The sequence below is a fragment of the Macaca nemestrina genome, chromosome 14 (assembly GCF_043159975.1).
Source record: "Macaca nemestrina isolate mMacNem1 chromosome 14, mMacNem.hap1, whole genome shotgun sequence".
Lineage (NCBI taxonomy): Eukaryota > Metazoa > Chordata > Mammalia > Primates > Cercopithecidae > Macaca > Macaca nemestrina.
This window is the reverse complement of record NC_092138.1, coordinates 41605038-41630715: the sequence shown is the minus strand read 5'-3', so window position 1 is coordinate 41630715 and position 25678 is coordinate 41605038. Positions and strand designations below refer to the sequence as shown.

At 36.0% G+C, this 25678-nt stretch overlaps 1 long non-coding RNA gene across 2 annotated transcripts in view; it reads right to left on the bottom strand.

The window, feature by feature from the left end:
• LOC139358135 (uncharacterized) overlaps nucleotides 1–19157 on the bottom strand; it is a 69114-nt gene extending 49957 nt beyond the window's left edge. Inside the window, exons 1-3 of one of the 2 annotated variants that reach the window (XR_011612572.1) lie at nucleotides 18888–19157; nucleotides 15952–16052; nucleotides 14946–14990 (exon numbers count right to left, since the gene is read on the bottom strand). This is a non-coding gene — a long non-coding RNA (uncharacterized lncRNA). The remainder of the gene's footprint in view (nucleotides 1–14945; nucleotides 14991–15951; nucleotides 16053–18887) is intronic. The other variant, XR_011612571.1, reaches the window with a different exon arrangement.
• Nucleotides 19158–25678: the final 6521 nt, after the last annotated feature.

Below are 25678 nucleotides of genomic sequence, written 5' to 3'. Positions count from 1 at the left end.
TGTCGGCCTCATAAAATGAGTTAGGGAGGATTCCCTCTTTTGCTATTGATTGGAATAGTTTCAGAAGGAATGGTACCAACTCCTCTTTGTACCTCTGGTAGAATTCAGCTGTGAATCCATCTGGTCCTGGACTTTTTTTGGTTGGTAGGCTATTAATTATTGCCTCAATTTCAGAGCCTGCTATTGGTCTATTCAGGGATTCAGCGTCTTCCTGGTTTAGTCTTGGGAGAGTGTAAGTGTCCAGGAAATTATCCATTTCTTCTAGATTTTCCAGTTTATTTGCGTAGAGGTGTTTATAGTATTCTCTGATGGTAGTTTGTATTTCTGTGGGGTCGGTGGTGATATCCCCTTTATCATTTTTAATTGCGTCGATTTGATTCTTCTCTCTTTTCTTCTTTATTAGTCTTGCTAGTGGTCTGTCAATTTTGTTGATCTTTTCAAAAAACCAACTCCTGGATTCATTGATTTTTTGGAGAGTTTTTTGTGTCTCTATCTCCTTCAGTTCTGCTCTGATTTTAGTTATTTCTAGCCTTCTGCTAGCTTTCGAATGTGTTTGCTCTTGCTTCTCTAGTTCTTTTAATTGTGATGTTAGAGTGTCAATTTTAGATCTTTCCTGCTTTCTCTTGTGGGCATTTAGTGCTATAAATTTCCCTCTACACACTGCTTTAAATGTGTCCCAGAGATTCTGGTATGTTGTATCTTTGTTCTCATTGGTTTCAAAGAACATCTTTATTTCTGCCTTCATTTCGTTATGTACCCAGTAGTCATTCAGGAGCAGGTTGTTCAGTTTCCATGTAGTTGAGCGGTTTTGATTGAGTTTCTTAGTCCTGAGTTCTAGTTTGATTGCACTGTGGTCTGAGAGACAGTTTGTTATAATTTCTGATCTTGTACATTTGCTGAGGAGTGCTTTACTTCCAATTACATGGTCAATTTTGGAGTAAGTACGATGTGGTGCTGAGAAGAATGTATATTCTGTTGATTTGGGGTGGAGAGTTCTATAGATGTCTATTAGGTCTGCTTGCTGCAGAGATGAGTTCAATTCCTGGATATCCTTGTTAACTTTCTGTCTCGTTGATCTGTCTAATGTTGACAGTGGAGTGTTGAAGTCTCCCATTATTATTGTATGGGAGTCTAAGTCTCTTTGTAAGTCTCTAAGGACTTGCTTGATGAATCTGGGTGCTCCTGTATTGGGTGCATATATATTTAGAATAGTTAGCTCTTCCTGTTGAATTGATCCCTTTACCATTATGTAATGGCCTTCTTTGTCTCTTTTGATCTTTGATGGTTTAAAGTCTGTTTTATCAGAGACTAGTATTGCAACCCCCGCTTTTTTTTGTTCTCCATTTGCTTGGTAAATCTTCCTCCATCCCTTTATTTTGAGCCTATGTATGTCTCTGTGTGTGAGATGGGTCTCCTGAATACAGCAGACTGATGGGTCTTGACTCTTTATCCAGTTTGCCAGTCTGTGTCTTTTAATTGGAGCATTTAGTCCATTTACATTTAAGATTAAGATTGTTATGTGTGAACTTGATCCTGCCATTATGATATTAACTGGTTATTTTGCTCATTAGTTGATGCAGTTTCTTCCTAGCCTCGATGGTCTTTACATTTTGGCATGTTTTTGCAATGGCTGGTACCGGTTGTTCCTTTCCATGTTTAGTGCTTCCTTCAGGGTCTCTTGTAAGGCAGGCCTAGTGGTGACAAAATCTCTAAGCATTTGCTTATCTGTAAAGGATTTTATTTCTCCTTCACTTATGAAACTTAGTTTGGCTGGATATGAAATTCTGGGTTTAAAATTCTTTTCTTTAAGAATGTTGAATATTGGCCCCCACTCTCTTCTGGCTTGGAGAGTTTCTGCCGAGAGATCTGCTGTTAGTCTGATGGGCTTCCCTTTGTGGGTAACCCGACCTTTCTCTCTGGCTGCCCTTAAGATTTTTTCCTTCATTTCAACTTTGGTGAATCTGGCAATTATGTGTCTTGGAGTTGCTCTTCTCGAGGAGTATCTTTGTGGCGTTCTCTGTATTTCCTGGATTCCAATGTTGGCATGCCCTACTAGGTTGGGGAAGTTCTCCTGGATGATATCCTGAAGAGTGTTTTCCAACTTGGTTCCATTTTCCCCCTCACTTTCAGGCACCCCAATCAGATGTAGATTTGGTCTTTTTACATAATCCCATACTTCTTGCAGGCTTTGTTCATTTCTTTTTCTTCTTTTTTCTTTTGCTTTCTCTTCTCGCTTCATTTCATTCATTTGATCCTCAATCGCAGATACTCTTTCTTCCAGTTGATCGAGTCGGTTACTGAAGCTTGTGCATTTGTCACGTATTTCTCGTGTCACGGTTTTCATCTCTTTCATTTCGTTTAGGACCTTCTCTGCATTAATTACTCTAGCCATCAATTCTTCCACTTTTTTTTTCAAGATTTTTAGTTTCTTTGCGCTGGGTACGTAATTCCTCCTTTAGCTCTGAGAAATTTGATGGACTGAAGCCTTCTTCTCTCATCTCGTCAAAGTCATTCTCCGTCCAGCTTTGATCCGTTGCTGGCGATGAGCTGCGCTCCTTTGCCGGGGGAGATGCGCTCTTATTTTTTGAATTTCCAGCTTTTCTGCCCTGCTTTTTCCCCATCTTTGTGGTTTTATCTGCCTCTGGTCTTTGATGATGGTGATGTACTGATGGGGTTTTGGTGTAGGTGTCCTTCCTGTTTGATAGTTTTCCTTCTAACAGTCAGGACCCTCAGCTGTGGGTCTGTTGGAGATTGCTTGAGGTCCACTCCAGACCCTGTTTGCCTGGGTATCAGCAGCAGAGGCTGCAGAAGATAGAATATTTCTGAACAGCGAGTGTACCTGTCTGATTCTTGCTTTGGAAGCTTCCTCTCAGGGGTGTACTCCACCCTGTGAGGTGTGGGGTGTCAGACTGCCCCTAGTGGGGGATGTCTCCCAGTTAGGCTACTCAGGGGTCAGGGACCCACTTGAGCAGGGAGTCTGTCCCTTCTCAGTTCTCAACCTCCGTGTTGGGAGATCCACTGCTTTCTTCAAAGCTGTCAGACAGAGTCGTTTGCGTCTGCAGAGGTTTCTGCTGCATTTGTTATTGTTTACTGTGCCCTGTCCCCAGAGGTGGAGTCTACAGAGACAGGCAGGTTTCCTTGAGCTGCTGTGAGCTCCACCCAGTTCGAGCTTCCCAGCAGCTTTGTTTACCTACTTAAGCCTCAGCAATGGCGGGCGCCCCTCCCCCAGCCTCGCTGCTGCCTTGCTGGTAGATCACAGACTGCTGTGCTAGCAATGAGGGAGGCTCCGTGGGTGTGGGACCCTCCCGGCCAGGTGTGGGATATGATCTCCTGGTGTGCCTGTTTGCTTAAAGCGCAGTATTGGGGTGGGAGTTACCCGATTTTCCAGGTGTTGTGTGTCTCAGTTCCCCTGGCTAGGAAAAGGGATTCCCTTCCCCCTTGCGCTTCCCAGGTGAGGCAATGCCTCGCCCTGCTTCAGCTCTCGCTGGTCGGGCTGCAGCAGCTGACCAGCACCGATCGTCCGGCACTCCCCAGTGAGATGAACCCAGTACCTCAGTTGAAAATGCAGAAATCACCGGGCTTCTGTGTCGCTCGCGCTGGGAGTTGGAGACTGGAGCTGTTCCTATTCGGCCATCTTGCTCCGCCCCCCCGGGGGCTAAATTTTAACATGTGAATTTGGCGGGCATATACATTTAGACTATAGAATTATTTTGTACATTTATTTTATTATTGTATACATTCATTTTTTTGCTATTGATTCATAGGATTTTTAATATATTAAATTTAATATATTCAACATATTGAATATGTTCTCTAAGTAACATATATGTATTGCTTACATTTCGGCTTCACATTGTTCCTTGCTAAGGAAAATGTGGTGCATATACACAATGGAGTACTATTCAGCCATTAAAAAGAATGTGATACTGTCATTTGCAACAACATGGATGGAACTGAGGGACATTACATTCAGTGAAACAAGCCAGGCACAGGAAGATAAACTTCGCATGTTTTCATTTATTTGTGGAAGCTAAAAAGTAAAACAATTGAACTCATGGAGATATAGAGAGTAGAAAGATAGTTCCCAGAGGCTGGGAATTTAGTTGAGCAGAAGGGGCATAAAGTGAGGATGGTTAATGGGTACAAAAAATAGTTAGAAAAAAATGAATAAGTTCTAGTATTAGACAGCACAACAGAGTGATTATAGTCAATATAATTTAGCTGTACAATTTAAAATAACTAAAATAATATAACTGGATTGTTTGTAACACAAACTATAAATGCTTGAGGTAATCGATACGATATTTACCCTGATGTAATTATTACATATTGCATGTCTATATCAAAATATCCCATCTAACTCATATTTACATCTACTATCTACCCATAAAAAATAAAAATTTAAAAAATTTTGCATCATGATCTTAATAGAATTTTCAATAAGAAAACATCATCTGCTTTCATTATGTTCAATTTAGCAATTTCATTTATGTTTAATTATTTTTGTATCCTGAATAAACAGTCTTCTACTGCAAGATTCTGAAGGCAATCTAGCCTTACTTCTAGAATTGTTAGGATTCTACCTGTTATAATCAGGCTTACAATTCATGTCCAATTAATTTTCATATGTAAAGTGAGTTATATTTTTCATGAAGTTGTTCAGTTTTTCAGCCCCACTTTAAAAAACTGTAGAATTGTTTCTTGCTCAGTTAAACTGACCTGCTTTTTTTTTTTTAAAGTCTCAATAGATTTTTGGTCTAGTTCTGGAATCTCTATTTGTTCCATTGATTTAATTGCCTATGCCAGACGTGTCCAATCTTTTGGCTTCCCTGGGCCACTTTGGAAGAAGAAGAATTGTCTAGGGTCACACATAAAATACACTAACACTAATGATAGCTGACGTGCTAAAAACAAAAATCACAATATATGTCTTAATGTTTTAAGAAAGTTTACAAATTTTTGTTGGGCCGTATTCAAAGCTGTCCTGGGCTGCATGTGACCCATGGGCCAAAGGTTGGACAAGCTTGGCCTGTGTTAATGCCAGTAACACTCTGTGTTGATTACTGTGGATTTATAACTTGAAATCACTTATGATACAGTTTTATACTTTTTTATTATTTTTCAAGGTTGTTTGTATCTATTTTAGATTCTGCAGGTTCACATAAAAATTGTGGAATTAGCTTGCTAATTTCCTTCCCAAACCATCTAAAGATCTTTCAAGTGATTTTTAAATTCATAACATTTTTATTTGATTTGTAATCATTTTAATCTCTCTGCTGAGAGACAGCATCTCTTTATGTATGCTGTACAGCTTTCCCAGTGGATATTTCAGTAAAGTGTTTTTTATTTTATTTTTGTTTTTTGTTTTTGTTTATTTGTTTGTTTTTTAGATGGAGCTTCGCTTTTGTCGCCCAGACTGGAGTGCAATGGTGTGATCTCGGCTCACTGCAACCTCCGCCTCCTGGGTTCACGTGATCCTACTGCCTCAGCCTCCCGGGCTGGGATTACAGGCATGCACCACCATGCCCAGCTAATTTTTGTATTTTTAGTAGAAATGGAATTTCAACATGTTGGTCAGGCTGGTCTTGAACTCCTGACTTCAAGCGATCCACCCGCCTTGGCTTCCCAAAGTGCTGGGATTACAAGAGTGAGCCACCACACCCAGTCTGTTTTGATAGTTATTTTAAAGGTTCTTTTGAGTAATTCTGATACTAGGTTTTTGGGTTTCCTTCCATTCAATATTTTCTTTTCTGACTATTGGTCATACATAATCACCCATCTGCAATGGTCTTATGTATTTTTAGAATTATACATTAGAAAATGTATTAAAAGTAACAGTAGAATCTAAATTTAAACATAACTGTGCCAAGAAATTATTATTCTCCTTATTCTTTCCAGCTATCTATTTGGGAATTTGAGTTAATAATCTGTAATTGAGGAAGTTGTACTTAGTTTCAACTGCATAATATTTAGTTCACCAACAACTTCAAATATTCAGGGAAACAGAACAGAAGGTATGCCTCCAAAGTATCTTGTTATCTGGAAAGAGCAAGATACCAGACCTGTCTTTTTGCTTTATAGTCCAGCCACCAGCTTTCTGAACAATGGAAGCTCTCTCTTTTCTTCTTTCTCTCTTATATTCTAACCGTCCAAATTTTGCGCTGTTGAGGTTTTACTTTTTTCCCCTGGCTTTTTGCACTTTGGGAAATGTATCTTCTACTTCGACTGACAGCTGCAATACAATGACTGAAAACCAATGTCCCTCAATAGTATATATGTCAGTGTATTCATTTGCTGGGGCTACTATAACAAAGTCATACAACAGTGTACTTGATGGCTAAAACAACAGAAATTCATTGTCTCATGGTTCTGGAGGCTAGGAGTCTAAGATCAATGTGTTGGCAGGGGTTACTTAAACAACAGAAATTTATTGTCTCACAGCTCTGGAGACTAGAAGTCCAAGATCAACATGTCAGCAGGGGTGGTTCGTCTTGAGGGCTGTGAAGAAGAAGGTGTTCCATGCCACTTTCCTAGATCTGATAGATTTCTGACAATCTTTGACATTCCTTGGGTTGTAGACCCAAGATCTGATAGATTTCTGACAATCTTTGACACTCCTTGGGTTGTAGACATATCAACCCAATCTCTGCCTTCACATTCACATACTTTGTGTATGTATGTGTATGTGTATGTGTATGTGTATGTGTATGTGTATGTGTATGTGTGTGTGTGTGTGTGTATGTGTATGTGTATGTGTATGTGTATGTGTATGCATGTGTGTCCATTCCCTTTTTACAAAGATATTGGTCTTATTTTATTGGGGCTCACTTCACTCTAGTATAATCTCATCTTAATTACATCTGCAATTACTGTATTTCTAAATACGGGTACATTGTGAGGTGCTGTGGTTAGGACTTCAATGTATGAATTATAGGAGAGGAGGAGGACACAACGTTCACCATTAATACTGAACTTTCTTGTCATGTACTCTTTCTTGGAGGGTTGCTACAAGGTATGCATTAAAAACCTGTAGAGAAGTGGAGGAATTTCTTTGAGCGCTCTTGCTCTATCCTCATCTTTTGGCTGGTAACTACATTTTAAAAAATAGACTTTATAAGTTAGAGTAGTTTTAGGTTCAGAGCAAAATTACGTGAAAAGTACAGATTTTTCCATACACCTCATGCTCTCATACATGCACAGCCTCCCTCAATATCAACATCCCACACCAAGTTGGTACATTTATTACAATCCATAAAACTACATTGCTACAACATTATTAGTCAAGGTTAATAGTTTACATTAGGCTTACTCTTAATGTTGTACTTTCTGTGGGCCTCAACAGATGTATAATGACATGTAGCTGCCACTATGGTATCGAATAAAATACTTTCAGTGTCCTAAAAATTCTGTACACTATGCCTATTCATTTCTCCATCCTCTCAAACTCGCAACCACTGATATCTATTTTTTTCCAGTAAAACAGCTTTTTAATGTAAAAATTTGAGCATGTATATAAGTCAAAAGAGTGATATAATAAACCCACACATACCCATCACCCAGCTCCAATGGTTATCAACATATAGCCAGTCATGTTTCATTTATACATTTATCTACCTGCTCCTCCCACATTTTTTAAAGCATATCAGTTCAATGTAAGTATTTGTGTTTTTAACACTTAACAAAACTTTAATATCACTACTTTCCAAACTATTAGCAAAAATTATTTATTATATCAAATGTCCAATTATTGTGCACATATTTCTGATTGTCTTAAACTTTTTCTTTTTCTTTTGTTTTTCCAATTGGTTTGTTCAGCTCTGATCTAAGGGCCGCACATTACTTTTAAGTATGTTTTATATTTAATTATTAGTTCATTAATATTGCTATTTTTAATTTTTAATTTCATTGTAGTGAAATACACATAACATAAAATTTACCTCCTTAATCATTTTTAAATGTGCAGTTTAGTGGTATTAAACATCTGCAATGTTGTGCAGCCACCACCACCACCATCTGTCTCCGTAATTCTTTTCATCTTGTTAAACTCTGTTCTCATTATACATTTGCCGTCTCACCTCCCACAAACTCCTGGTAACCATTATTCTACTTCTTCTGTAACTTTTACTACTCTACCTCACATAAGTAGAATCATACAGTATTTGTGTTTGTGTGACTGGTTAATTTTACTAAGCATAATATCCCCAAGTTAGATCCATGTTGTAGCATATGTCAGATTTTTTTCCTTTTTAAGGCCAGATAATATTCTATTATACATACCACATTTTCCCTACTTATTCATTTGTTGATGGACACGAATTTCTTCCACATTTTAGCTATTGTGAATAATACTGCTATGAACATCAGTGTACTAATACCTCTTGGACACAGCTTTCAATTCTTTTCGGTATATTCTCAGAAATGGAATTGTCTGCAAAATATGATAATTCTATTTTTAACATTTTAAGGACTACCATACTGTTTCCTGCAGCAACTGTACCATTTTAAATTCACACCAGCAGTGCATAGTGTGTCCAAATTCTACACCTCCTCACCAACTATTGTTACTTTATGGATTTTTTAAATAGCAGCTATCCTAATGTGTGTAAGGTGGTATCGCATTGTAGCTTTGATTTGTATTTCTCTAATGATTAGTGACGTTGAACATATTTTCATATACTTATCGGGCATTTGTATATCTCTTTGGAAAACTGTCCATTAAAGTCCTTTGCCCATTTTGAAAGCTTGAGCCAGATGAATTTGGTAAGAAAAAGAAATAAAAGGCATCTACATTGGAAAGGAAGAAGTAAAATGGTCACTATTTACAGATGATATGACGTAGACGACCTTAAAGACTTTACAAAACTTGACTGTTTGAACTAAAAATAAATGAATTTGTCAAAGGGAAGGATACCACATCAACAGGCAAAGATTAGTCACGTTCCCATAGAGCAACAATGAACAATATGAAAATAAATTATGAAAACAAGTCTATTTATAAAAGCATAACAATAAAATATTTAGAAAGTAACTTAACCAAGGAGTTCAGAAACCTATAAAATGCAAACAATAAAAATTGCTGAAAGAAACTAAAGAAGACATAAATAAATGGAAACACATCCCATGATCATGAATTGGAAGACAATATTGTTAAGATGTCCACATTGGCCAAAGCAATCCATCAATTTACTGTAATCCCTATCAAAATCCTGAATTTTTTTTTTTTTTGCAGAATTAGAAAAGCCCATCCTAAAATTCATATACAATTTCAAAGAATCCCCACTACCCAAAACAATCTTTAAAAAGAACAATGTTGGAAGACTCAAACTTCCTCATTTCAAAACTTACTACAAAGCTACAGTAATCAAAATTTCATGGCACTGGCATAACAACAGACACATAGTCCAAATGGAATAGAAGAGACAGCCCAGAAATAACCTTGACACAATGATCAAACGATTTTGACAAAAGTGCCAAGAATATTCAATAAGGAAAGGGCAGTCTTTTCAACAAATGGTGCTGGGGAAACCTGGATATCCACATGCAAATAATAAATTTGGATCTTTATGTAATACCATTGATACACTTTGGATATTTGTTCCCACCCAAATCTCATGTTGAATTATAATCCCCAGTGTTAGAGGTGGGTACCTGGTGGGAGGTGTTTGGGTCCTTGGAGTAGATCTTTCATGGCTTGGTGGTATCCTTGTGAGAGTGAGTAAGTTCTCACAAGATCTGATTGTTGTAAAATGTGACCCACCCCCCGCACCGCCACTCTCTCTTGCTTCTGTTTTTGTCGTGTGATGTGCCTGTTCCTGCTTCACCTTTTGCCATGAATTGAAATTTCCTGAGGCCTCCTCAGAATCAGATGCTGGCACTATGCTTTCTGTACAACCTGCAGAACTGTGATACCATTAAACCTCTTTTCTTTATAAATTATCCAGTCTCGGATGTTTCTTTATATCAATGTAAGAATGACCTAACACAGAAAACTGGTAGTGAGACTAGGACATTACTACAAAGATACCATGAAAGCAGCTTTGGAAGTGGGTAACAGTCAGAGGTTGGATGAATTTGGAGGGCTCAGAAGAAAACAGGAAGATGAGAGAAATGTTGTATCTTCATAGAGACTGGTTAAATGGTTGTGACCAAAATGTTGATAAGTATATGGACAGTGAAATCCAGGCTGACATGGTCTTAGATGGAAATGAGGAACTTATTGGGAACTGTAGCAAAGATTATCCTTGTTATTCCTTAGCAAAAAAAAATTGGCTGTATTGTGTCCTTGACACAGGGATCTATGTAAGCTTGAACTTGACCATTAAGATTTAGGGTACCTGGAGAAAGAAAGTTTTAAGCAGCAAAGCATTCAGGATGTGACTTGGCTGCTTCTAACAGCCTATAAGCAGATGCAGCAGCCAAAAAAAAAATGACTTAAAGTTGCAGCTCATATTTAAAAGAGAAGCATAGTATATAAGTTTGGAAAATGTGCAGCCTGGAAATAAGATAGAAAACAAAACAAAACAAAAAGACCTTTTTTCAGTAGAAAAATCAAAGCACACTGTGGAACAACCACTTGCTAGAGATATCTGCATTACAAAGGTGGAGCCAAGTGCTAATATCCAACACCATGGAGAAAAGGCCTGAAAAGCATTTCAGAGACCTTTGCAGCAGCCCTTTCAGTGACATCCCCAGAGGTTTCAGACGACAGAATAGTTTCATGACCCAGGCTCAGGGCCTTGTCACGCTGTGCAGTCAAGAGACAGTGCTCTGTCTCAGGACACTGCCTTTCATTTGGAGAACAACCATGTTCCCTTGAGTGACATTGTGCCCTGTTCCATTGTGTGTCCCACCCTAGAGGATGCTGCCTTCCACTTGATCTGAATCCTACCATTGAGGTAGAAAAACTCTTTCAAATTAACTTTTTTCTCCTTATTCTATATATGATGAGTTCTTCCTCATTTTGACACTACCGGGCATGAAATCAACCATGAATTTCTTTCCTCCTATGAAGAGATTAATGCTTTCTGGAATTTAGTTTACTTAGAATTTTTTTTTATCTTTAACTCTTTGATGTCTTTTAAAATGATATTTTGCTCAAATGTCTTGTTATACAGATACAGCAACATTCTGTTGTGATTTTGTACGTATTACTCAAGATGGGAATCTCATCATCTCATCTTTCTTCACTATATTCACATAGAAAATATGTCTTCCACATTAAACAAATCCAGCAGGTGCCATTTCCATCATCTGTTATGTAAATGTTATCACCTGGAACTCTACCATTCACAAAACACATAGCTATACATAGTATTCCTACCAGAAAATGACATTTAAGTATTAACAGGTCTTATTGGAGAAAGCCTTAGTCATTTCAGCATAGTGCTTACGAGCTAGGAAACGGTAAAGTGATTTATTTCAATTATCTTAGGCTTGCATAATCTGGTTGAGAGCTTCTCTACTGTGTGTGAATAAATTAAAAAATACTTTAATCTGCTGCACTCTGGTGTGTTTTCTTGGGAGAGTTTTTGAAATGGCATAACACTGAGGAATGGGAAGCCCATGGCCCATTGCTCAGATTGTGCAATGAGTAACACATTCCTAATATCCAAGGAAATCACGGTAGTTGACAGCTTTACTTGGACTTCTACAGATTAAAAAATCAAGGCTAGTTTCTGTACAATTACCAGTTTTTCTCAATTAATACACAGATATAAGTAAAAACAGACATGAATTCTCTTTTAAGGCTGTTAACAGTAATAATAAGGCACGTAAACAATAAGGTAGTTTACCTGGAAATATATTACCTGGTGGGCTAAATACATGAAAAGCAATAATTAGAAATCTTATTAAATGTATATCTATACTTTTTAATATTTTAAGATTTTAAACATTTACCTTTCAACATTGGATCAGGATATATTATTTGCAGTGTCAAACTTAGAATAGTGATACTATATATAAAGTTAGAAAATAAAATACAATATTAAACTTACATAATTCTTGCCTTTTCAATTTGGTATCCAATTAATTTTTTTTATACTTTTTCTTTTTTAAAAAAATCCCACTTTTCTGAAAGAAAACCATTTTCTTTGTGTAGTTTATCATATGGTTTGGCTGTGTCCCTACCCAAATCTCATCTTGAACTGTAGTTCCCATGATCCCCATGTGTCGTGAAAGGGACCTAGTGGGAGGTAACTGAATCGTGGGGGTGGTTCCCCCATGCTGTTCTTGTGATAGTGAGTGAGTTCTCATGAAATCTGATGGTTTTATAAGCATCTGGCCTTTCTCTTGCTTGCACACATTCTCTCTCTTGCCACCCTGTGAAGAGGTAACTTCCACCTTCCACTATGATTGTAAGTTTCCTGAGGCCTCCGGAACCATGTGGAACTGTGAGTCAATTAAACCTCTTTTCTTTATAGATTACCCAGTCTTAGGCATTTCTGCATAGCAGCATGAGAATGAACTAACAAAGTTTATATTGCTTTTAAAAAATCATTTTAAAAGGATAAAAATATTATGGTAATATTTGATTTCACACTCTAGAGATAAATTATGTTTGTTTTTCTTTGTATACATTCTTAAAAACAATCAAACCTTCAAATACTTATTCTGAGATCTGATTTAAAGTGTATTATTTGAAAGTCTAAAATAATTATATTGCCTTCAAAACAACAGTTTATACATTTTAAAAGCTTAAGATTAAAGGTGTTTCCCCGCTTTTCAAAATCTACAGACAGACCCAGAAAATAAAGTTCATGTCATTGATCTGATGTCTGAAAACTGTAGGAAGAAAACAATATAACTTTCAAAATATATAGCCAATGATTTGAAACTTCCAAAATGTACTGAGCCTTTTGCTGCAGAAGATTTGCCAATAATAGTTAAAAAAACACATATTATAATTCTTCAGAGCAGTTAAAAGACCTACTAATTATTTAGAACTTTCAAGATTTCTGGACCTCAACTCTATTTTTGTTTGTTTTCACATCTTGAACAAAAAAAGATTAATTAATACATAACAAAGCACTTTCATATTAGAATTTGACATTAAAAATAACTGAAAAATGTGTGGGCTTTTGCATTATATAGCACGTTAATTAGTATGTGAAACTCAACGTTCTAGTTCAGTCTACAGAACATAAACATCACAATAATTTTCTTATATTGTCTTTACTTTTAAGCATGAATAAAATACATTACCTTTCAAATTTTCTAGGTAACATAAGTTATTAAAAGACATGCCATAATATTACTACAGAACAATCAGACTCTGAAGTGTTTTAAACACATTTACAGAAGTGTGCTGCTAATGTTTCTATGTGAATGTATGCCTTAATATTGATTTTAATTTACCTCTAGCAATGCAGCAAAGATCTAGTTTTCTGAAGCATTATATTACTTCTATTCATGAGGCTTGTAATTTTACACAGTACAACATGAATTCTTTTCAGTGGCCATAGAGAATAAATTCTTACATTGCCTGCACTTACTTTCTAAGTAATCCTTTTGTGCACTATATTCAACCTTAATACAGTTTTTCTTAACACTTTTGAGCTTTGATATTCAAAGAACAAAATGCAATGAAGAAAAGGTGATTGGAAATGTACCTCTTGTAAAAACAATATGATTGATTCCCAGGCATGATGGCGGAATAGGAACAGCTCCAGTCTGTAGCTCCCAGTGAGACCAATGCAGAAGGAGGGTGATTTCTGCATTTCCAAATGAGGTACCCAGTTCATCTCATTGGGACAGGTTAGACAGTGGTACAAGCCATGGAGTGTGAGCAGAAGCAGGTGGGGTGTTATCTCACTCAGGAAGTTCAAGGGGTCAGGGAACTCCCTACCCCAGCCAAGGGAAGCCCTGAGGGACCATGCTATGAGAGATGGTGCAATCTGGCCCAGGTACTCCGCTTTTACCATGGTGTTTGGAACCCACAACCAGGAGGTTCCTTCAAGTGCCTACACCATAAGGGTCTTGAGTTTCAAGCACAAAACTGTGCAGCCATTTGGGCAGATAGCGAGTGAGCTGCAGGAGGCTTCCCCCCGCCCCCCCAGTGGAATCTGGAACACCAGCGAGACAAAACTGTTCATTCCCCTGGAAAGGGGACTGAAGCCAGGGAGCCAAGTGGTGTTGCTCAGCAGATCACACCCCCACAGAGCCCAGCAAGCTAAGATCCACTGGCTTGAAATTCTCACTGCCAGCACAGCAGTCTGAAGTTGACCTGGGACACTCCAGCTTGGTGGGGGGGAGGTGAGTCTGTCATTGCTGAGGTATGAGCAGGCCGTTTGCCCCTCACAGTGTAAACATAGCCACCAGAAAGTTCAGACTGAACTGAGCCCACCACAGCTCCACAAAGCCACTGTAACCAGACTGCCTCTCTAGATTCCTCCTCTCTGGGCAGGGCTTCTCCGAAAGAGAGGCAGAAGTCCCAGTCAGGTGCTTACAGATAAAGCTCCCATCTCCCATGGACAGAGCACCCGGGGGAAGGGGCAGCTGTAGGTGTAGCTTCAGCAGACTTAAAAGTTCCTGCCTGCGGGCTCTGAAGAGAGCAGCAGATCTCCCAGCATAGTGCTCGAGCTCTGCTAAGAGACAGACCGCCTCCTCAAGTGGGTCCTTGAACACTATGCCTCCTAACAGGGAGACACCTCCCAGCAGGGGTGGACGGACACCTCATACAGGAGAGCTCCAGCTGGCATCTGGTGGGTGCCCCTCTGGGATGAAGCTTCCAGAGGAAGGAGCAGACAGCAATCTTTGCTGTTCTTCAGCCTCCACTGGTGATACCCAGGCAAACAGGGTCTGGAATGGAACTCCAGCAAACTCCAGTTTGAAATTTATAAAATAATTGAAGGATATCTTCCCTGGATATTTAGGGAAGAGAGCAGTCATTGCTCTTGTTTAGCTTGGATTTCTCCTGTTTCAGTGCTATTCAAGTTCTACTGTACCTCCATCAAGTCTCTTTTGAAGTGTCATTTTCTTGCAACCTCTGCCTATGGATTTAAATTGAAGGGTTTAAATGTACTTTGTAAGTTTATTCTATTGGTTATGTTCCACACAATATCCTATACTAAGTCATTGCCTGGGAATATTTTCTTATTTGATTCACTCTCTTTGCTGGATACAAATAGTATTAATAAATTAAGCATCTTGTACACTTTATGATCAATGTTTTACCCACTTTGCATTCTTCTTGGTATTCACTGAAGAAAAGAGTTGTGTTCCATTTCTTTTAGGTCTCAGTTGAAAATGGATTTTTCTATTTAAAAGTAAATATACAACCAAATCTTCCTGAATTGTCATCTAGATGTGCTTCCAGTAGTGTTTTTCTATGCTTACTTTCTATCCATGTCACATGGGTTGCATGTACATCTGTGCTAATTAAATGTATAATTATCTTTAATCAAGTTCTCGATGTACAGTATATAAGAGAAATTAGGATATTTATCCTGTGAAATAGCTGTGGTGTCATATGTTTTATTTGCAAAATACTGTGGTATTTCAAGAAAATCTTCAAAATCAATTAAATCTGTTGTTTGTAGTGGTTTTGTCTTCACTAGTTGTGCCATCAGGTTATCCAACCTGATTTTTTTCCCTCTTCCATCCATTCCTTTCCCCACCCAGAAACAGATGACACTCTAAGTAATGAGTACCTGATGTGGAGGATCTGAAATTTGCAAGCTAGGAAATCAGAAATTATTTTTTCTAGTTGATAGTAATGGTTGTTGACTTTTCTTTTTAAACTTGTGCTTTACATTCTATGGATCTCAATATTTGGTTAACTTTTTGAACTAAGTCTTACTGCTACTTTCTTTGCTATGCTGTCAGACTTACGGTTATCATGTGTAAGGTCAGGGGAGATGTGTGTCAGGAGAGGGAAAGCAATGATTCCACTCTGATAAAACAGCAGTTATGGGAAAACTACAAAAAGGGAAATAGAAAATAGCTACTTACAATTTCCATCTCTGCTGTTCAACCAAGCAGACCGAAGGTAAGTGCTGGCTGTGAAAGCAGCTTCTAGCTATCTTACTTTGAGCCACCAAGAGAGAATCATCCTTTAAAAAAAAAAAAAAAAAAAGGAAATGAGAGAAACTGCTTTGGGGGCTTAGAAAGGAGAAACAATAATACAAGTAGGTTGCTATATAAAAAAGAAACGTTGTACAATAAAACTTACTTTTAAAGATACCATAGCTGGTCATATTGCTTTTTGAAACTGACTTTAGTTTTGTTAAGTGAAAACACAGTAATAAAATAAATGTAAGCCAAAAATTTCATAAATATCTAATACCATTTCCATATCATTATTCTATGGACTTAAATGAGATATCAAATAAAATAATAAAAACTCTAATAAATACATCTCTATCTCTCCTTCCCTGAGTTCTGACAAATCCTTTGCTATACAGTTTTCATTCTTAATATTATTCATTACCTTTCTACATTGGCTTTTCTAATCCTGTAAGGCAAAATTTCAATAGACCTTGATAGGTTTTCACTTTCATTTAAGAGGGATAAATGCTTCAGCATGCACACTGATGGAAATTAATTTCATCTAAATGCTCTTAGGCAAGCTACCTGCAAACGTAAATACTCCTACTGTAAATTTTGTTGTGAAAGGTTTTTCATTACTAGCAGGAGCTCTGACCAGATTGTGAGAAAGCAGCAAAGTACTGATGTAAAAAAAAAAAATGGTAATCTGCTTTCTTTATCACATTCTCCATGAGTATCAGCTGCATCATTACATTAACAGGGAAATCTATCCAATTTCCATAAAGGTTTCCTCTGTAGCTTTAAACTAATGTCAAATAATGGAAAGATGATCACATTTGATGAATAAGATTAAGCCCCAGAATGATGTCTGTGAATGATGATGAGTATTGCGTACCCAGCAAGGAATTCACAGCTGCAAAATTAAATTTGAGACATCTTTTCAGTTCCTTGTCAAGAAACAGACAAAACAAAAGCTACAATTTTTTAATTGTGAGCTTTCATGACTGACTCTATAGGATCTGCATAATTTTATCAAACTTCAAGTCTATATCATAACATTTAGTAATCTATTTTCATTTTTAAGTCTACTTCACTGCCATACAAATTATATGACATTACCCACATTTCTCTGTGCAATTTGACCAATTTTGGCAATTTACACTCATATAGCCACATTTGTCAATTAACAGAACATGTCCATAAGTTGAAAAAGTTCCATTGTGTCACAAGGAAGTCAATCAAATTCTCTGCCAGTCCCAACAACCACTGACCTGTTTTCCGCCACTGTTGCTTTGCTTTCACTTTTTTTTTGTTACATTTTATATAAATGGAAAAATACCATATGAGTTCTTTTGCTTCTGGTTTCTTACACATAGCACTATATTTTTAAGATTCAACAAAACATTTCACTGAATAATTAACACACTTATTTTATTGATGATTCATTCCATCCTGTCAATACATCATGATGTGTTTACCCATTCACCTGTTGATGGACATTTGTACTCTCTCCACTTTGCAGTTAATATGAATAAAACTGTTATGAACATTTGTGTATGTATTCTAGAGTAGACAAAGGTTTTTATTTTTCTTGGGTTAATATCTGGGAATGGAATCAGAGGGTTGTATAGCAAAAGTAAGTTTAACTTTACAAGATATTATAAAACTATTTTCCAAAGAGAAAATCAGCAATGAATGATAATTTTTGTTCCACCACACCCACACCAATAATACTTAGAATTCTTAGACATTTAAAAAACAGTATTTATGAGTGTGCAGTCAGTGTTTACTGGTAGCTGATTACATTTTATTTTTTTATGATAAATGATACTGATCATCTTTTCATGTGGTTATTTGACATTTTAAATATTTTCCTTCGTGATGTGTCTGTCCTTATCTTTAAAACAATTTAAAAATCATCGTCTTACTTCTGATTTGTAAGAATTCTTTACATATTCTGGATATGAGATCTCCCATACATATTTATCCTAAATATATTTTATTGGACTGTAGTTTGCCTCTTTATTGTATTTTAAAAAATGTAACAATTCTAATCATTTTCTTAATCTCAAACTTACAGTAAAAATGTAAGTAGAATTTTAAAAGTTTTCTGCTTCAAAATCTATTGAGAACAATTTGCTAACCTAATGTACTACCACACCTAAATGTGTTGCCTTACATTTTTTCCAAAACAACAACATCTTCTTACATAAACACAATAGGGTCATAGAAATAAAGACATCAGGAGTTATACTTTACTTATGTATATATAAGTAATATATATTACATTTTGTACATATAATTATATATGCATATAATTATGTAATTCCTTTCCAGTTTTTCCAGTAGTTCCAAAATGTTATTTCTAGTAAAATATTCAGTAAATAATCATCATTGGATTCAAGTGTCATACCTCCTTAATCTAATTCCATTAGGACATGTTTTTCTGACTTCCCTTGACTTTCATGACCTTGATATTTTTTGAAGATTAAAGGCCAATTATTATAGAATGCCATTCTTTTTGTTTGTTTCTGTTTGTTTGATAATGTTTCTTCATTATTAGATTCAGATTAGTTATGAAATCTTTGAGTGGGGTATCATAGCAGAGAAGTAATACTGTGGTCTTCTCATTGCGTCCTATAAGGTGGTCCATGAGTTTAATTTGCACCAATACAGGTGGCATTTGCCACGATTATTTAAGGTACTGTTTGTCAGATTCTCCACTGCATAGCTTCTCTTTCACTCTCTGTAATTAATGTATTTTGGGAAAGAAGTATTTGAAAATATGTATACTTCTTATGCCTCATTAATCTTCCAATTTATTGATTTATTTACTTATATCAGCATGGACTAATTATATTTCACTTTATTTAAATTAGCATCATAAATATATTACTCACAGTATCTATCTTGAAGTGGAAGTTATCTTAGATTTGTTCTGTGGAGACTTGCCTTTCAGGCTTGTTTCTGTGTGATCCTGATGTGCACCAATCGCCTTTTAATACAGTCTTTCTCTTTGAAAAAAAATGTCCTAACCTTATGTTCTATTTCCCCACCTCAACCTCTGAATCAGCTAATTGTACAAGGGGCTCTGGTTCCTTATAGCATGGAATAATATTTAGAACTCAACCTAATTCTGCCCACCAAGATGATCTGGGAGCAGAGACACTCTATTAGCAATGGGCACCTGAACAGTGCAAGTTTTCTATTTCTGTGCAAGATATTACTTCAGAACGATGACTTAAACAAAGCCAAATCTATTATTTCATCGTTTCCATGGCTCATATGTCTGGGTATGTGTTAGCTGGATTTTCTGCTCAGAAATTCACCAGACTGAAATAAAGGTGTCAGCTGTGGTTTCAATTCTCATCTGAGGCTCAAGATCCTCTCCTAGTTCACTGATTGTTGGTAGATTTCATTTCCTTGTAGCTATAACATGTAGGTTTCTGGTTTTTTTGGCTCTCTTTCTTTCAGCCGGAGACTAATCTCAGGTCCTAGAGACTGCTTAGAGCTCTTTATAGTGTGGTCCCGAGAGGGAGTTCACAGTGTGATATTTTGCTTTTCTCTCAAGCCACCAAGAGCTCCTGTCTCTCACTCTTCACTTTCCTTTGAGGATCCTCTCATTAGTCCAAACCCACTCAGGATAACCTGCTTTTGATTAACCGAAGCTCAAGACTTATAGAAAAAAAAGTTGAAATTTTATAATTTCATTTATATTATGTACCGAACAGAGAAGGCTGACCCTTGGTGGATAACTCAGACTCATGAAATGTGGTTTTCTTGAGGCCCTGTGGATCTGCAACTTGGTGAGTGCCTTGTCCTACAAGCCAGAGTGGTATTTCTTTCACAGAATTGCATGACATTGAACAGTTGGAATATCTCTGACATGCTAATTTAGGGTAATTCAATTTTTTATATAGAAAGGTGCCCCCAAATAACTGCTGTTTTTTCATACATCAAGGCTGGCTGTCTGAGTTATACAGTTCTCTGCATTTGTCAAATCTCAGTGAATGTATACTTAATATTTAAACATGTTTATATATTTTGACTTTACAGCAAGAGAAAAAATCATAAACAAATATTGCACTCTAATTATTGCTATGCTTGCTAATGTATTTAGAGTGAAGTGTACTAATATCTGCATATTTCTCCAAGATACATAGAAAATTAAGATGGATTATTGGATGAAAAGAGGATGAGATAGATGGATATACATGTTTATCTATTGAATATAATAAAGTGCTAATAGTAGAATCAAAGTAGTGGATATAAGAGTATTTATGGTAAAATTCATTCAACTGTACTCATACATTAAAATAGCACTCACCAATTTAAAAAACTGCAGTTTTAAGTATGACAAAGTATGAATGTGCCATATTTTTCTATTGAAGGACACCCAGAATACTACCAGTTTTTTACAATTATAAATAAAGCTGCTATGAGCACTCTTGCAGAAGTCTTTTTGTAAACTTTTATTTTTATTTACCCCAATTAATGCCTAGCAGAGGAATTCCTGAGTAATAGAGTAGTATGTACATGATGTTATTTTAAGAAATGGAGTATATTTTTTCCAATGTTTTTGAGCCAGTTTATAGTCCCTAAAAACGTGTGTGAAAATTCTGGTTGTTCCAGCCAGGCACGGTGGCTCACACCTGTAATCCTACCACTTTGGAAGGCTGAGGTGGGCGGATTGCCTGAGCTCAGGAGTTCGAGACCAGCCTGGGCAACATGGTAAAACCTCGTCTCTACTAAAATACAAAAAAATCAGCTGGGCATGGCGGCGTGCACCTGTAGTCCCAGCTACTCGGGAGGCTGAGGCAGGAGAATTGTTTGATCCCAGGAGCCAGAGGTTGCAGTGAGCCGAGATGGTGCCACTGCACTCAAGCCTGGGTGACAGGGCGAGACTTAGTCTCCAAACAAACACACAGAAAAAAAAGAAAAAATAGAAAACTCTGGTTGTTCCATATTATCACCAATACTTGATGTCATTCTTTAGATATTTTAATAACCTGAATCTTTTTTGAAAGTTCTTTATGGTTCTGTTTTGTAATTTTGATTCCTTTGATTTATTTTTGATTTTTCAATGATTTTTTTCAACTATTATTTTAGATTCAGGGGATACATGTGCAGGTTTTTTATCTGGGTATATTGCATGATGCTGAGCTTTGAAGTATCAATGATCTCATCCTGAAGTACTGAGCATACTACCCAATAGTTAGTTTTTCAACCCTTGCCCCCGTCCGTCCCTCCATCCTCTAGTAGTCTCCAGTGTCTATTGTTGCCATGTTTATGTCTATGAGTACCCAATGTTTAGCTGTCACTTATAAGTGAGGACATGTGGTATTTAGTTTTCTGTTTCTTCATTAATTTGCTTAGGATAATGGCTTCCAGCTGCATCCATGTGGCTGAAAAGGACATGATGTCATTTTTTTCTTATGGCTGCATAGTATGCTATGGTATGTATTATCATATTTTCTTTATCCAATCTACTGGTGGTGGATACCTAGGTTGATTCTATGTCTTTGCTCTTGTGAAAAGTGCTGCAATGAACATACAAGTGGATGTGTCTTACAGTAGAACAATTTGTTTGCACTTTATAACATTATTTTATAGTTTCTATTTCTGTTTTCATTATGCTTATGTTTTCTTTAAATCTTTGACCATATTTTAACAGTTGTTTTTAATTTGTATGTACAATTTCATCATCTTTGCCTTTTCTATCTCTGTTTCTGTAAACTAACTTTTATCCTGGTTACAGTACATATCTAGTAATATTTGATTGGATGATGGGCATTTAAAATTTTACATTTTTTAGTGTCTGGATTTTGTTACCCCCTTTAAAAAAAGTGATTGGATTTTTTTTCAGCAGTAGTTAAGTTACTTGCAAATCATTCTGATTATTTAAATACTTTTTGTTAAGCTTTGTTAAAGCAGGTCTTGTGTAACATTTACCCTAGTACTAACTAAAGTATGACTTTTCTGTCACCCCTGTTGAATGTCCAAAGTATTCAACAAGTCTCTCAACTTTTCCTGGTTGGAACTTGAACTCTTCATTCCTGAAAATAATTTAGCTTATAGCTCTCCCGTCATTGTTCTTTGCCAATCTCATGAAATTTTGGCCTAAATCTGCACAGTTTAATACGGAGTAACAAACTCAAGGTTGACATATGGATTTTTGGAAGTATTTTCCTATGTAGCTCCCTCCATTCTCATGACTAGGAGAGAAATTCCTGTGAATTCCATATGCCTCAGCTTCCTTTTGCTTCTGTTTGTTTTTCTAACTCAGCAAATACCATCTTTTCTGATTGAGTTTACCTCTCAGCACCACAATCTAGAAAATGCTTCTGGAAGAAACAAGAGGCAACCATAGAACTTAGCTTGTTCTCTCAGAGATTAAGGTCATTTGCTGCCTGTTGTCCATTGTCTAAAACTGGTTGTTCTATAGGTTTTCACCAGTTTTTCAGCTTCTAGTAGCAGGAGGGCCAGTCCAGTACCAGAAACTATCTCATGGCTGGAAGTAAAAATAGAGCAATACTGTTTTTATATGAGAAAGTTCTAAATAATTCTTTTTATTTTATAATTATGTGTAAATGATAAACAAATGAAATATGCAGGCCTGGCTTGATTCCACTTTTTATTTGCATAATACAACTTTTTGTCTTTATTTAGATTGAAATTGGATTTCAATTTTCAGTTTGACTCCAATTATTATTTTAAAGACAGAATTTTATAATCATTTAGTTATTTACCTTGCATGTGAAGGGACACTGTTAGTTACAACTCTTTTTGTTATAGGTGATAGATATCAAGATTTCTGGTATAAAACTCAAGATAACCTCTGTGATTAATAAAAAGGTGTCTCATAGAATGGAACAGTATTTATTCTGTTGGATGTCTGGTTGAGATGAAAGCAGATCCAGAAGTTGCCCGTCACATTTTAACTTGGTTTTATTTTCTGCCTCATCCAGGCTTTCTATGCATTATAAGCTCATGTAGCACACTGAGTCCAGAGATGACAAATTTCAAATTTCTAGACGCTGAGCTATGATTGGCTCTCTTAAGGTCAGAAGCCTCTACAACATCAAAATCCTATGGCTAGATATGTTGGGTCACATTTGCAAACCTGGCTACTTCCATTATAAACATATGTACATTTGGAGTGTTAGGGAAAGAGAACTTTTTGGAAATCTATGATGCAAAGCCATAGGCATTTAACTTACTGGATTAAATGGCGTGTCAAGAAAGGGTTTTATGGCAATTGTAAAATTTATCTGTAAAAAAGTGACACCTGTAATCCCAGCACTTTGGGAGGCCAAGGAAGGCGGATCACGAGGTCAGGAAATCTAGACCATCCTGGCTAACACAGAGAAACTCCGTCTCTACTAAAAAATACAAAAAATTAGCCAGTCGTGGTGGCAGGGGCCTGTAGTTCCAGCTACTCTGGAGGCTGAGGCAGGAGAATGGCGTGAGCCTGGGAGGTGGAGCTTGCAGTGAGCCGAGATTGCGCCACTGCACTCCAGCCTGGGTGACAGAGCAAGACTCCGTCTCATAAAAAAAAAGTAAAATAAAAAAAGTTACATATTATGTAACTTATTTATTTAGCATTTTTCTAAAAGAAATTCAACGGTAAATTTAAATATTTAGAAAATAATGACACTTAAACTAGGATAATACATCATCCCAAAGTAGATTTTGTGGCATTTGATTATTCTTTGGATTTACTAGAGAATATTGTCTGAAAATCACATGAATGCAGGCTCTGGGTTCCCTGGGATACATATACATAAACAACAGACTTAAATTCATTGCCTTGTCTAGAAAAAAATAAAAGCAAAAACAAACCATAAACCTTGAGTGATTTTTCTTACTTTGGGAGATTAAAGAAGTCATCTCTGTATATTAAGGACATCTATACTAAGACATCCTATTTTTATTTATTTTCAGATGAAAATATAGACTGGGTTCTTGTTCTCAAAAATATAATCTTCCTACTTCTCAACAATCCAAACTGCTGTTACCACTTCCATCCAACTATAGCATGCTTTATTTAAGATCATATTGTATATTATTAGATTTTTTTATGATTCTCTTTTAATAGCTTCCATAATTTAGCAGTTCATGAAGTGTTGAACATGAGGCTAATATTAAAGGTTTAAACATCTTGCTCATGAAAGATTTTATTAATATTTAGAACTCTGAAAAATTATAAGCTGAGATATGTATCAAATTTCATAATAACTATATTTAAGAGCAAGTCATTTGTTTGTTTTTCTTTGGTAGAAACGAGACAGATAAAAGAAAAACATCTATGGGTAAAGAATTTGGGATATGGATAAAGGTGTAGGTAAATAATGATTGAATATGCCCTGGTGTTTCCATGAAATTAAGGATGCAACCACCTCTTCACCAAGTTGCATGTTAGATAAATACCTTAGATCACTACAAGAATTTATCTTTCATGTTTGCATTAGATCTAAACAGATAAATAAGAAACTTATATGTTTTCCCAGATCCCTTTTATTTTAAAGATTCAGTATATTTGATTATCTTAATTTCTTACCAAGAACATGGGGATCACCAGCAAGCATGCCACATTAAAATCTTTGAGGGTCATTAGGTGAACAAAAAGATAGTTTTTAATTGTAGAGAGTTAATTTCTGCTATAACCATCCTTGCCACAAAGTCTAACAAAGTAAACAATTATCTGATTTACATCTTAGTGAATAGCATTTGCTGTTTCCTCCTTTGATAAATGTGGTGTTACGTAATAAGTAGTGTTGAAACCAATGTGGAAATATTCCCAAACTTATATTTTATGTATTTTCCTGCAAAGTAATATTATGCATGCATATATAAATATATATACACAAATATATATACAAAAATATATGCAAATATATAATATAAAAATATATGTATATATATACACCTACACATACATAGACGTATATATCTCTTCCTATCTATCTATTGATCTCTTGAATATTCTGAGTTTCCCAAAAAGCATATATAGTGCTTGTCATTTTTTTATACAATGGACTCAAATTATGAGGTTTCTTTCTTTTGTTTTCTTCTTTTTAGGAAAAACACAATGAAAACACATTGAAATGTAGTTCAGCCATCTAGATTTCCACCCATAGCATAAATATAGTTTCTGTATCAGGGACATTATGTAATGTGTTTTAGAAAATAATACAATTTTTCAATATATTTTTGTTCTGAAATTTCCAGAAATGCACCTCTAGGTGTGTATGTTACTTATATTTCAAATTGAAACTTATTTATTACATTATCATTCTTTTCTAAAACCAGATAGTACTTTACTTAGAAAACACTAGTTATTTAATATATATGTATATTTACTGATTTGGCATTTCAACACTTGGATTGCAAAAAGTATTTATTTGGCATCTTATATCTCTTATATTTTAATTGCTGACAAATTAATACAATCTTCAGGGGGAAACAAGCAACCCCCAAATCTTACTACACAGATATTTGAGGATTATTTATTACAACAATTGAGTGTAGTCCATTCTGAATGACGTTTTTCATTACACAGATTTTCCATAATAACAAATCTTTGCAAAATTTTTCAGTAAATGTTAATGGACTTATTTTGATATTTAAATTTTGAATAAAAAAATTTAATCTGTCCCTATTCACTGTTTATTTTAGATAATTTTGGAAA